Source organism: Lemur catta, chromosome 1, assembly GCF_020740605.2.
Source record: "Lemur catta isolate mLemCat1 chromosome 1, mLemCat1.pri, whole genome shotgun sequence".
In the NCBI taxonomy this organism is placed as follows: Eukaryota; Metazoa; Chordata; class Mammalia; order Primates; family Lemuridae; genus Lemur; species Lemur catta.
This window is the reverse complement of record NC_059128.1, coordinates 243377374-243392032: the sequence shown is the minus strand read 5'-3', so window position 1 is coordinate 243392032 and position 14659 is coordinate 243377374. Positions and strand designations below refer to the sequence as shown.

Genomic DNA, 14659 nt, shown 5'->3' with positions numbered 1-14659 from the left:
TTTGAGCATTAACTTAGGAACTGGTCAATGAGCATTTATTCGGAGAAATAAAATTTAATTTAGATTTTTGCCATTTAGATTCCAGATCTACATAGTGGTAGGTAACTACCTATACATTAAAGTGTTTTTTCGTTTTTTTTTTTCAATTTTAATATCCACTGGCAAGATGGGGGAAAGCAAAGAGCATATTTTTTGGTTAGATTCATTAATCAATTACCTGGTTTCCTTACAATATTACTAATGAAAAAGAAATATGTAGAGAAGAATGGCATGTATAAAATCATAATTACTATGAATACTCAGCTGAAAAGTGGAGTAACCAATATGATGTACCAAGATAGCTACTGAAGACTGAACTCTGACCTATTTTTCCCTCGCCCAAATTGCTTTCTAAGAGGCCTGGTCAATCACACCTACTAAAGATAAAATCTCATTGAATGGATTTTTATTAACTCAATGTAAAGTAGCTTACTTTCCAACCTGATTCTGTTATAGCATCACATGGCAGACATGTCCCCTGTATTGTAATAATTTTACAGAAACTACTGTGTTCTTTCCTTGAATTCCTAGGCTAATAGGAATGTTATGCTTATTTTGATCTTCAATCAATAATAACCTTTCCATTTGAATAATTAATCCACTATACTTCTTAGTAATAATTGATGTTTTCATTGGAGCACTGCCTTTCACCTGTTCTATTATTCTTACTTTACCCTTTATAATTGTTCTGATAATCCAGCAACTGAAGCCTAGTGCTTTCCCAGTGAGTGATGGCATCTGGCCTTTCTCCAAACGTGAAATTCCTCTACTTTCCTTTCCATTTTAATCACCTTTCTCTTTAATGCAGGCTCACCTGGACTTGCAGTCAACTTTCACTTTGGAGACATGGTCACAAGGGTAAATACAGACTTACAAAATTGAATAAAAAAGTTAAGACGAAAGTGATGCTGTGCTTAGGCAACCGTAGAAACAATGAAACTAGCTATTAGTGTAAAGGTGCTGCACTAACGAACCACTTAGACCATGCGAGTTTGTTTACATGCATGAAATAAACTAGTTTCCAAATTATAAATTTAATTCTTTCATTGCAAATTATCCTTATGGGGAAATTTGGGAGAGTCTGGTAGTAAATATGGAACGCCGTAAGTTCGGTTGTTTGTAACCCAGAAACTGCCTGTATATCATCTGTATCATGCCATATATAGCTGCATATCATACAATCTGTACATACATGTTAATAAATAAGTGTATCCATATGTATATATTTGGATCTAGATACATATACAATATATTTACATAGTCTTATAGTAATGACAGTCCATTCAAAGTTATTGAACCAGAATATGATGTAATCAGAGTTCTGTTTAGGAATGATCATCTGGAAGCAGTATTTAGGCAATAAGAGAGTGTAAAGGATGGGGGGGATAGAAACTAGTGTTTTTCAAAACAGAAACATGAGTAGTTTTAGGGTGAGGGCCTGTGCCGTATCAGTAGGAAGGGGGTGGAATTTTAGTGTAGAGAGAGGAGGATGTGGGTGACCTGAAAATGGATCTCTCATTAAACTTAAAGAGGAGATATTGTGAGGAAAGCTAAAATTCAAGGACTTTTCAGTCACAAAACATCCAAACCCTTGTTCATTTTTAAGTCCTTTCTAGCCACCTACTGGGCACTATGAGACCATATTCTCTTGACATTATTTCATCTTTGGTAATATGCATTTACAGCCACTTGATCTCAGTGGCTTATTGAAATATTACTGATTTCACTTTATCATTACTTTCATTTTTTTCTAATTTCAGGAAGATCGAGATCATTTACTTTCCATTCTGCCACTTTTCTGTTTGTCTCTATACCCACACTAACTTAATTTTTCAATCTAATCTGTTAGCTATCTGAATCAGCAAATCTTTCCACATTGCCCAGTATCATACAAACACACCTGGGCAAAAAGATGCCTTTGAAGGACATCATAAACAGAGAGAGGCCACTAGCCTCTTTTCATGACTGATAGAAACAGAAGGAGCTAAGAGCATCGTGTTAGACTTTGGCCTTGCCTTCACAGTCTTAACTCACTTCTCTTTTTTTTTTTTTTTTTGATAATTGCATTTCTATTCCATTTATTTCTACATGTGACATGAGTTAAATTCCTGCAAGAAGTGAAATTCATCATTTCCCAATAAACTAGAATAAAAAAAACTTTTGAGGTCTTTTTACTTTTGAGGTTAGCTGATTTCCTGGAATTTTCATCTGCTCAACTAAACACAAACCTGCCTCCACAATGCAGTTAATGCGATATGAATCTCCACACTATATAATTCTGTCAGCTGTACAATATATACCACTCAAATCCTTTTGAGAGGAGCTATAGTACTTTGTCATTTAGTGGATCTATAAAGCCACATGAAAAACATTTAATCCTCTTAAAATTTGTTTTCATTGGTTTCTGCCTTAATCTAATGTGACATGAATAGTTGATTAAAATTCTTTATATGCTTTTGAATTATATATGTACATATTTTAAGGAGTTTAATAGGTACAAAACATTAAGTCATTAAAATGTTAGGACAATTATAATTATTAAAAAACCTGTGAACATTTAACAAAACACATCCACATTTGACCTACAAAATTTTGTAACTTTTTACTAAAATGAGAAGAGATTTAGTATGAAAACTAAATATTTCTTTTTAACATTTTTGAAAGTGAATCTATGACTTGCTTATTTCTCAGACTGTAGATAATTGGATTTAACAGAGGAATTATGACAGAATAAAATAGAGAGTCCACTATATCTTGATCCTCTGTTTCTGCAGATGCAGGGCACACATACATGAAGAGAAGAGGGCCATAGTCTAAACACACAGATGAGAGATGAGCTCCACAAGTGGAGAAGGCTTTCCTTGTGCCTGTGACAGACTGCTTTTTTAAGATTGTAATGAGAACAAACGTGTAAGAGTTAAGAACTGTCATAATGCTGAAAACCTGTATCGAACCAGATAAAATACAAAGCATTAGAAAATTAATAGAAGGGTCACTACAGGAAATTATATACAATGGTATAATATCACAGTAAAAGTGATGTATTATGTTGGAATTACAGAAAGTTAATCTGCATATAAGAACATCACGAATTAAAGCATGAAGAAAGCCACCTACAAAAGACAATACTAATAACCAGATGCATAGCACATTGTTCATGATCACTGGATAGAGTAGACGTTTGCCTATGGCTACATAGGGATAATACGCCATTGCTGCCAAGGGAAAACATTCTGTGGTTCCACCAAATGCAAACAGAAAAAGTTGTATCACACATTCAGAGAGACATCATCTGACTCTTGGCTAGGAAGTTGACCAGCATGTCAGGGGTCACTGTGGAATATATCGAAGCATCCACCAAGGCTAAATTCCCAAGGGATAAAGACATGGGGATGTCCTGATGAGGATCATTCCAGATGAGAGCAATCAAGCCAAAGTTCCCACGATGGTGATGAGATATATTACCAAGAACACTAGGAACAGGGTGATTTTGCACTCTGATTGATATGTAAGTCCTGTGAGAACAAACTCTGTCAACAATGTTGCATTTTTTTTTCCATATCCTCACTGCACTTCCTCTGAAATTAAATGAAAACAATGTAAAAGAACATTCCCTAAAACTTATGAAGTGAATACTAGGGGATAGAAATTGATACAAAACCATTCTCTTATTACAGTAGCCTTTTAATTTTATTTCATATTAGTGCAATAAATGGAAACTATTTTTGGGAGATGAAATTGAAATAAATTCAATTATTTTAATTTTAAAAACACAGTCAAATATTCTGTTTTTTTAAAAATGCTCCTCAGGTGATTAAAATGCGTTAAAATACCTAGCCCATGTGTAATATGATGTAGGCAATAATAAGAAGGGTGAAGAAATAGATTCTAAAGCAATAAGAATATAGATTCACTAGGATATAGGAACATAGTTGATATCAAAGTAGAAGTCACTGAAGGAAAACGGAGTCACTTGGTGATTAAGTAGATTTTCATCCAAAATAGATTGAGAACTCAGGTGTATTGACAAGTCTGTAGCATGAGAATCCTCTAAACATGAAGGTAAGATGTACTTAGTAATATAATTTCACTAAAAATAATGAGTTCAGAGTTATTGGGTAGATGAAGGCATAGTTATGGATGGTTTATCCATTGAAGAGTATACAGAGAAAAGAGAATAAGATCAAGGACAAAACTTGAAAAAGTTATGCTAAAGAGGTCATGAAGGGGATAGATGTCATGTACTAGATGTCTAACACCTGCTCCCCTTTTCTACCATGTGAGTCTTGGTCATACACAGAGAATTTGACCTAGATTTGTCCAATCAAACCCTCCAAACCTGGGTTTTGACATAGAGACAAATGTATGTGGACAAAAAAATTTTAGTGCAAAGACGGCCAAGGCAAAAATATCAAGATTCCAGCACATGCTTTCTGTATCCATTACAGTGGCACTGATAGTATAAGCTATGTCATGGGAAGTTCCACAGCAGTGACAGCCAATGTCATGAAGCCAGTGTTGGTTCACGATATTGGCTGTTGAGTGGCTGCCTTGCTTCCTTCTGTTCCTGCCATTCTTTTCCAGCTAATTCTTCTAACTTCCCTAGAATTTCTATGTTAGAGCCAATTTCTATCCAGTAAACTCATTTCCTGTTGCTACCCAAAGGCCTGGATGTCCAAAGAGAGACAAGGGAGAGACAAGAAAATGATACTGAGCAGAGTGATCAAGGGAAGAAGCAGGAGGGAAATTAGAAAGCTGAGTGCTCTGGACATAAAGGGAGGAAAGATAGAATGACAAAAAGTACATTGTCAAATGCCGACATAAATGCTCTTGTACGACCAGGAGTGAACAGAGATTACAGACTATGGAGATGGATTTCTAGTGGCTTTAGTGAGAGCAATCTCCCTGATGCAATAGAATTAAGGTGGGATAATAATGAGAAATGAATGGGAAATGTGTCATAAGAGCCAGATGAATGACACAGAGTACACTGGAATGTGGAGATCAGTGGGCATTCATCTGCTACTCATAGACTAATGTAATTTTTTTTCTCCTGTAGAACATTTTAAGAAAAGTTTTCAAAAGAAAGGATTGACAAATCAGAGGAAAGGAGAGGAACACATCCAGAGGAGAAAACGGACAGAAATAGTGGAAAGAGAAATTTATGTGTGTGAAAATAAAACAAGAGGGAGGAAGAAAAGTCGGCAGACAATAACAAGGTCATAGATGGATAAGTTCAGAAAAGACAAACCAAAAAAAGATAAAGAGAGGAAATATCAAAGATGCTTGAAGGCAAAATAAAGGGAAAGGTTCAGAGGTTTGGGTTTAATGTTTGCATTAATTCTGGTGTTCATGAATAGTTGTTATTTCTGAGACTCTTTTCATTTTCCTTTCTGAAAATTCAAGTTTATTTTCCTATGGAGTTTGTGTATAATAAAGAGTCTTTCGCTTAAAATTTTACTTTATAAATTTTTCATTGTTTGTGAATACATTATCACTGCCTGAAAGATTATTCCCTCTTTAAATGATGCTTTATTTTTGTTATTTTAGCAATTAGAACTAAATTTATCTAGAAGTCTCTGTGACTTTATTTGAGAGCCTTTTATTCTCCAACAAGTTGTTAGTTTTCTTGTTTGCTAGGATGACCAAATAAGCCAAAGACTGGCCCCTAATACAGACAATATCAAGAACAAATGACATATAAAATACTTAATAAAATATATGTGTATTTCTGTATATTCAATTGTATATATGTTTTTATGCCATACACATATACAAAATAATCAATGAAATCATTTTCAGAAATGGTGAGGTATAGACGGGTTATAACTTGATAGACCTTAAAAGTTTTAATTAGAGGGTGTGATAACATAGAATGAATCTTTATATAAGAATCATGAGAGCTTTGGAGTGAAGATGGCGGAGTGGAGGTGACCTCCTGGATTTGTGCTCCCGGAGAGGAAGGCGTGGATCTCCACCTGCCACAACACTGGAGGATTGCTCCTCCACAGGAAGGGTGAGGTGAACCCACGGAGAATCACCGTCGGACACAGGGAACAGTAAAAAACAGAGGCGAGTGGGAAATCAGACCGAGATAATTTGGAGAGTGCGGGACGGAAAACAGACAGCGGAGTGCGGGACGGCCGTGCCTGCCTCACCGGACAGTGGGGCGGGTTCAGCCCCACAGCAAAGCGGCTTGATCTCCCCACTGACCCCCACATCCACTCGGTCAGGGATCTGACTGAAATCGGTGCAGAATCACCGCGGGAGACCTGGAGCTCCGAGGACAGGTGACATAGGCGGGCGAGAGCTTGGACTCTGGCGGGTCTCCGGCGCCCTATCTCTTAAAGGGACAGACGCGGGCCTGCGCCGAGGCGAGGGGCCGCGAGCATGAAATATTAAAGCGGGACTTTTTTGCTTTTTTTTGCCCCTACGGCAGCTCTCCGGCTGGGGAGCTGCTGTGGGCCCTGGCGCCTGCCGAGCTCTGAACGCTCTCCCCGGGCGCCTGCAACCGGCGGATGCGCGGTCGCCATCTTGGCTCCCACAGCTAAGCCTCTGGCGGGTCTCCAGCGCCCTATCTCTTAAAGGGACAGACGCGGGCCTGCGCCGAGGCGAGGGGCCGAGAGCGTGAAATATTAAAGCGAGATTTTTTCTTTCTTTCTTTTTTTTTTATTTCTCTCTTTCTTTCTTTCTTTCTCTTTTCTTTCTTGTTTTCTCTTTATTCTCCTTGTTATTCATATTGTTTCTCTCTCTCTCTCTCTTTTTTTTTTTCTTTTTTTTTTTTTTCTTTTTTTCTTTTTCCCTTTCCAGTGGCCCTCCAGCCCAGGAGCTACTGTATACTCCTGAGTGCTCCAGACCCCCAGCTCTGATTCCTATTGGTCCCTGAATATTGCCCCCCAGTACCAGTGAACTGCGGGTGGGCAGCAGCAATTGTGCGGGCCAAGGTCTAACTGCTGCAGAGCCATAGGGTGCCAGGCGGCTCCCCAGGAAGCTCCATCCCCTGATCCACAGACCCTCTCCAGGTCCCCTTCCCAGGTGTGAACACTGAGTGCTTCCCCAGACGCAAGAGTGTGGAGCCTGGACCTTGGGAACACTGGGACAGTGTAGACCCTTGCCCATGGGAGCTGCAGCAGCTGGGGCACTGAGGGAGTGAGGGCACTGCCTCCTCTGCCTAGCCAGTGTCTTTCCTGCAGAAAGAGACAGAAACCACACACCCAGAGGAAGAACCAAAAGTCAGGGGGGGAAGAAGAAGGAAGAGGAAGAGAGGGGAAGGGAAGAAAAGAGAAAGAAAAAAAAAAGAAGAAGAAGGAAGGGAAGGAAAAAGAGAGGGAGAAGAGGCTTTCTGCTTGCAAATAGTGTGAATCCTGCCCACTAACTGAAAGTCCACAACACAGTGATTCAACTTGCCAAACTGGTCTTAGGTCAAGCCAACCCTCTGGGGGTGGACCCATCAGAAGCAGTCCCCCAACTGAGATAGAAAAAAGAAACTCTAAACAGCACACAACAGTCTCCCCCTATAGATAAAGGAAGCAACATTCCTAGACTGTTCCACAGCCTAAGAACAGAGTACAAGACGTGCTGTTAACTAGACTAAAGCTGTGAGAAAAGATCTAACAATAGAGCCAGATGGGAAGGGCTCAGCGGAAAAATATGGGGAGCACAAAAAACCAAACGGAAACCTCGCCCCCAAAGAGAAATACCAACTCTCCTCCAATTGGCACAAGCCAGTTTCAGAATACCAACATGTTACCAGAAGAATTTCAGTCTTGGGTTATAAATAAGCTGAATGATATACAAGAAAAAATTGATATCCACCGCAAAGAAACCGCAAAAAAATTCCAGGATTTGGAAGAAAAATTCACTAAAGAAATAGACGTATTGAAGAAAAACCAAACTGAACTCCTAGAAATGAGGGATTTATTCAGAGAGCTACAAAACACAGTGGAAAGTCTCAAGAACAGGGTAGATCAAATAGAAGACAGAATCTCAGAAATCGAAGATAACTCTTTCCAATTAAATAAGACAGTCACAGAGATAGAGCAAAGAAATAAGAAAAAAGATCAGAGTCTTCAAGAAATGTGGGATTATGTGAAGAAACCTAACGTGAGAGTTATAGGCATCCCTGAAGGTGAAGAAGATAATAAGCAAGGGCTGGATAAACTATTTGAAGACATAATAGAAGAAAATTTCCCAGGTCTTGCTAAAACTTTAGATATACAGGTTCAAGAAGCTCAAAGAACCCGTGGTAGATTCATAGCAAATAGGAAAACACCACGCCACGTAGTCGTCAGACTGACCAAAATATCCACTAAAGAGACCCTTCTTCGAGCTGTAAGGAGAAAGAAACAAGTAACATACAAAGGGAGACCCATTAGAATTATGCCAGATTTCTCAAATGAAACTTTACAAGCAAGAAGAAGTTGGGGCCCCATTCTCACTCTTCTGAAACAGAATAATGCCCAGCCTAGAATCTTGTACCCAGCTAAGCTAAGCTTTCTATATGAAGGAGAAATTAAGACATTCTCAGATAAACAAGGACTGAGGGAATTCACCAAGACAAGACCACCCCTCCAAGAAGTACTCAAAAGAGAGTTACACACGGATCATCACAACAAAGGCCCACGAATGTAAAACCACCCAAGAACTAAAGATCAAATTCTAGCCACCACAATGGCTCAAGAGAGAAAACATAGAAAAGAAGTTCTACCCAATAAGATAAACAGAAATCTGTCCCAATTATCAGTTCTCTCACTAAATGTCAATGGCCTGAATTCCCCACTCAAAAGACATAGACTGGGCCAATGGATAAAAAAACACAAACCAAGTATCTGCTGCCTTCAGGAAACACACTTAACCGGCAAACATGCATTTAGACTGAAAATAAAAGGATGGAACTTGATATTTCAAGCAAATGGTAGCCAAAAGAAAGCTGGTGTGGCAGTTTTAATTTCCAATAACTTAGTCTTTAAACCAACAAAAGTAATAAAAGACAAAGACGGTTACTACATACTGGTGAAAGGCACAATTCAACAAGAAGACATAACCATACTTAATATATATACACCCAATCTAGGTGCACCCAGATTCATAAAGCAAATCCTACTTGATCTAAACCAAATGATAGACAACAACACTTTAATAGTTGGAGACTTTAACACCCCACTGACAGCACAGGACAGATCCTCCAAGCAGAAAATAAGCAAAGACATAGTAGACTTAAACAGAAGGCTAGAACAAATGGGCCTGACTGACATCTACAGGACATTCTACCCTAAATCCACTGAATATACATTCTTCTCATCGGCTCACGGAACATTCTCTAAGATTGACCATATCCTAGGCCATAAAGCAAGTCTTAAAAAAATTAAAAAAATAGAAATCATACCCTGCATCTTCTCAGATCACAATGGAATAAAAGTAATAATGAACCCTAACAGGAACTCTCATTCCTACTCAAGGTCATGGAAGCTAAACAACCTTCTTCTGAATAACAATATTGTAAAGGAAGAAATTAAGTCAGAAATCAAAACATTCTTTGAATTAAATGACAAAGGTGACACAACTTATCAAAATCTATGGGATGCAGCTAAAGCAGTCCTGAGAGGAAAATTCATTTCCATAAATGCCTATTTCAAAAAGACAGACAACTTACAAATAGACAACTTAATGAATAGACTCAAAGAGCTGGAGAAAGAAGAACAGACTGACCCCAAACCCAGCAGAAGGCGAGAAATTGTTAAGATCAAATCAGAATTAAATGAAAAAGACAACAAAAATACTATAAGGGAAATTAATAAAACTAAAAGTTGGTTCTTTGAAAAGATAAATAAAATAGACACACCACTGGCTAGACTAACCAAGAGCAGAAAAGAAAAATCTTTAATAACTTCCATCAGGAACATAAAAGGAGAAATCACAACCGAAGCCACAGAGATCCATGACATTATCCATGAATATTACAAAAATCTTTATGCAGACAAATTGGAAAATGAGGAGGAAATGGACAAATTTTTAGAAACACACAGCCTTCCCAGGCTCAATCAGGAAGAAATAGAATTCCTGAATAGACCAATATCAAGAACTGAAATTGAAACAGCAATAAAAAACCTTCCCAAAAAGAAAAGCCCTGGTCCAGATGGGTTCACACCTGAATTTTACCATACATACAAAGATGAACTGGTGCCCATCCTACATAAACTATTCTTCAATATTGAGAAGGATGGAATTCTCCCCAACACATTCTACCAAGCCAATATAACATTGATACCAAAACCAGGAAAGGATGCAACAAAAAAAGAAAACTACAGACCAATTTCTCTCATGAACGTAGATGCAAAAATTCTCAATAAAATCCTAGCAAATCGTATCCAAGTGCTGATTAAAAAAATAATTCATCACGACCAAGTAGGCTTCATCCCAGAGATGCAGGGGTGGTTCAACATACGAAAATCTATAAATGTAATTAACCACATAAATAGAAGCAAAAATAAAGACCATATGATCCTCTCAATAGATGCAGAAAAAGCATTTGACAAAATTCAACACCCTTTTATGATAAAAACACTTAACAACATAGGCATAAATGGGACCTACCTAAAAATAATACAAGCCATATATGACAAACCCACAGCCAACATCATACTGAATGGGGAAAAATTGAAAGCATTCCCACTCAGAACTGGAACCAGACAAGGCTGCCCACTGTCCCCATTTCTTTTCAACATTGTATTGGAAGTCCTTGCGAGAGCTATCAGACAAGAGAGCAGAATCAAAGGTGTCCAAATAGGGACAGAAGAGATCAAACTCTCACTCTTCGCTGATGATATGATGTTGTATCTGGAAAACCCCAAGGACTCAACCAAGAGACTCCTGGAATTAATTAACGAATTCAGTAATGTCTCAGGTTACAAAGTCAATACACACAAATCAGAGGCATTCATATATGCCAATACCATTCAATCGGAGAACCAAATTAAGGACTCAATACCTTTCAAAATAGCAACAAAGAAAATAAAATATCTAGGAATATATTTAACTAAAGAGGTAAAGGACCTCTATAAAGAGAACTATGAAACGCTAAGGAAGGAAATTGCAGAACACGTAAATAAGTGGAAATCCATACCATGCTCATGGATTGGAAGAATTAACATCGTTAAAATGTCTATACTACCCAAAGTAATCTATAGATTCAATGCAATTTCTATTAAATTACCAACATCATTTTTCACAGATTTAGAAAAAATAATTATACACTTTGTATGGAAACAGAGAAGACCCCGTATAGCAAAAGCAATCTTAAGCAATAAAAACAAAATGGGAGGTATTGATTTGCCAGACTTCAAACTATACTACAAAGCTGTGGTGCTTAAAACTGCTTGGTATTGGCTCAAGGGCAGGGACACAGACCAGTGGAACAGAACAGAAAACCCAAATATAAAACCATCCTCATATAATCATCTAATCTTTGACAAAATAGACAAAAACATACTCTGGGGACAAGAGTCCCTATTCAATAAATGGTGCTGGGAAAACTGGATAGCCACATGTAGAAGACTGAAACAGGACCCACAGATTTCACCTCTCACAAAAATCAAATCACGGTGGATAACAGATTTAAACCTTAAATGGGAAACGATTAGACTTCTAGAAGAAAATGTAGGAAAGACTCTCACAGACGTTGGTCTAGGCAAAGAATTTATGAAGAAAACCCCTAAGGCAATTGCAGCAACAACAAAAATAAACGAATGGGACCTGATTAAATTAAAAAGCTTCTGCACAGCCAAAGAAACAGTCACGAAAATAAACAGACAGCCTACAGAATGGGAAAAAATTTTCGCATACTACACATCAGATAAAAGACTGATAACAAGAATCTATTTAGAACTCAGGAAAATCAGCAAGAAAAAATCAAACAATCCTATCAAAAAATGGGCAAAGGACATGAATAGAAATTTTTCAAAAGAAGACATAAGAATGGCCAAAAAACGTATGAAAAAATGCTCAACATCCCTAATCATCAGGGAAATGCAAATCAAAACCACAATGAGATACCACTTAACTCCGGTGAGAATGGCCTTTATCAAAAAATCCCAAAACAACACGTGTTGGCGTGGATGCGGAGAGACAGGAACACTCATACACTGCTGGTGGGAATGCAAACTAGTGCAACCCCTATGGAAAGCAATATGGAGATACCTTAAACAGATTCAAGTAGACCTACCATTTGATCCAGCAATTCCATTATTGGGCATATACCCAGAAGAACAAAAGTCATTCTTTAACAAAGACACCTGTACCCGAATGTTTATAGCAGCACAATTCACAATCGCAAAGATGTGGAAACAACCCAAGTGCCCATCAATCCACGAATGGATTAGTAAACTGTGGTATATGTATACCATGGAGTACTACTCAGCTATAAGAAATAACGATGATACAACATCTCTTTGGTTCTCCTGGAGAGAGCTGGAACCCATTATACTAAGTGAAGTATCCAAAGAATGGAAAAACAAGCATCACATGTACTCACCAGAAAACTGGTTTCCCTGATCATCACCTAAATGTACATCGGGGAAGGATACCAATTGGATATCAGATTGGGATGGGGGGGTGGGGGGAGGGGATGGGTGTTTGCCTACATGACGAGTGCGTTGCGCACCCTCTGGGGAATGGTCATGCTTGAGGGTGCAGACCCGGGGAGGTGGGGGGGGAGGGGATCGAGGTATGAATACATGGTGAGTGCCAGGCGCACTGTCTGGAGAGTGGGAGCGGATGAGCTTGGGACTCTGACTCGGGGGGATGGGCGGGACAGGGACAATGTATATGACCTGAACTTATGTACCCCCATGATGAGCTAAAATAAAATAAAAAAAAAAAAAAGAATCATGAGAAAGATTTCTTCTATAATGATCATTATGACTTGAATGATTAAACCCAGTTTTAAAGCATTGAACATTCTAGTTAACCAGAACTTATCTTATGAACTCATTATAGTTGGGTACACAGGATAATAAATCATCATGAATGGAGATAATTCATTCTGAAGCTAGTTTGGTCATTCAGATTTTAGTCTTGAAAATAAAATGTGAAGATTATTCATCCATTTTTGTTCCATTTGCCTGTGACACTTTTGGCATCCTGTACCTTCTTTTTAAAGAATAACAAATATTATAAAATTGTTATTCTCTTGCCAATAACTTATAAGAAATTATAGAGATCCTTTAAAAGTATTAGACTTTCTAAAAGCAGAAAAAATGCATAAATAGCTCAGGAATGACGATAACATGGGTAGCAGTTCTTTGACACTAATTGATTTCGAAGGCTTCTTTTCTCATTATGAAGAAACTGTTGTTAATATAACTTTTCTTTCAACACAGGGTCCACAAATTATATATTTGGGTTTTTGCCATAAGAGGAAAGTTAGGAGAACTGAAATTCCCCCAAGAGTGTCTTAGGATTCCCTATAGGACAAAGTGAAGATCTACAACTGGGCATTGTGGATTTAGATGTATATGAGAGATCCAGATTATTCTCCAGGGTATTAAAGACTTGAGAATCACAAACATTAAATCACCATAGACAGTTCTAGTTTTAACTATTGAAATTACACTTTATGCCACTATTTTCCATAACAGATGATATTTCTGACTTGGTTTGTTTTGTTTTTTAGAGACAGATTCTCACTTTGTCATCCAGACTAGAGTGCAGTGGTACAATCATAGCTCAACGCAGCTTCAAACACCTGGGTTCAAGCCACTCTCTGGCCTCCTGAGAGGCTGGTCCCACAGCCACGCACAATCAAATCTGCTAATTTCTAAAATTTTTGTACAGATATGATCGGTCTACGTTGCCCAGGCTGATCTTGACTCCTGGGCTCAAGCGATCTTCCTGCCTTGGCCTCCAAAATGCTGGGATTACAGGTGTGAGCCACTGAGCCCAACTCACTTCTGACTTTTTATGCAAACTTCAGTTTACACATAAAATTTGATGTTCTGAGTGCTTTGATTAGTAGAGTCTTATCCAAGTTAATAAAAACATGATTTTAATGAAGTCAAAGATTGATACTCCCTTCAGAAGCCACCCCCAAGTACTGGTGTCTTCCTCATGCAAATTATATAGCTCAAATTCCAGACATATGCTTAGCTTCCAGCTGAGCTAAAATCTGATGAATAATCTTATTAGGCAACGGTCAGTGGGAGGGAAAAGGACAAACAAAGACAATGAATTTCTTTCAAAGGTGGCCTAAATCTGTGCTTCCCAAATTTCAATTCCTATGAATTTCATCAAAACCTGGCTAAAGTGCAGACCCTGTTTCAGTAGTTCTGTGGTGGGGCTCAGCAGTCTTCCTTTCTAACAAGGTGATGCCTGTGGACACTTACCATCCATGGGGCCTTGATTATTTGAGAAGCTAAATTATCACACATCATTCACGACCGGAGAAACAAAAGATTGTAAGAGTGACTGGCAGAAAAGGAGCTGGATGAGACCAAGAAGGAGAGCATGCATGAGTTCACATGGGATCTTTTATTCATCTAAGAGGAAAAGAATTGAAGGATATTGTACATGGTGGTAACATAGTCAGGTTTTCCTTTTAAGCAGAAGTTGTTAATGAATATTCATT

At 38.2% G+C, this 14659-nt stretch overlaps 1 pseudogene; it reads right to left on the bottom strand.

The window, feature by feature from the left end:
* Positions 1–2673: 2673 nt before the first annotated feature.
* On the bottom strand, positions 2674–14424 carry LOC123649202 (annotated as a pseudogene).
* Between the last annotated feature and the right edge of the window lie 235 nt (positions 14425–14659).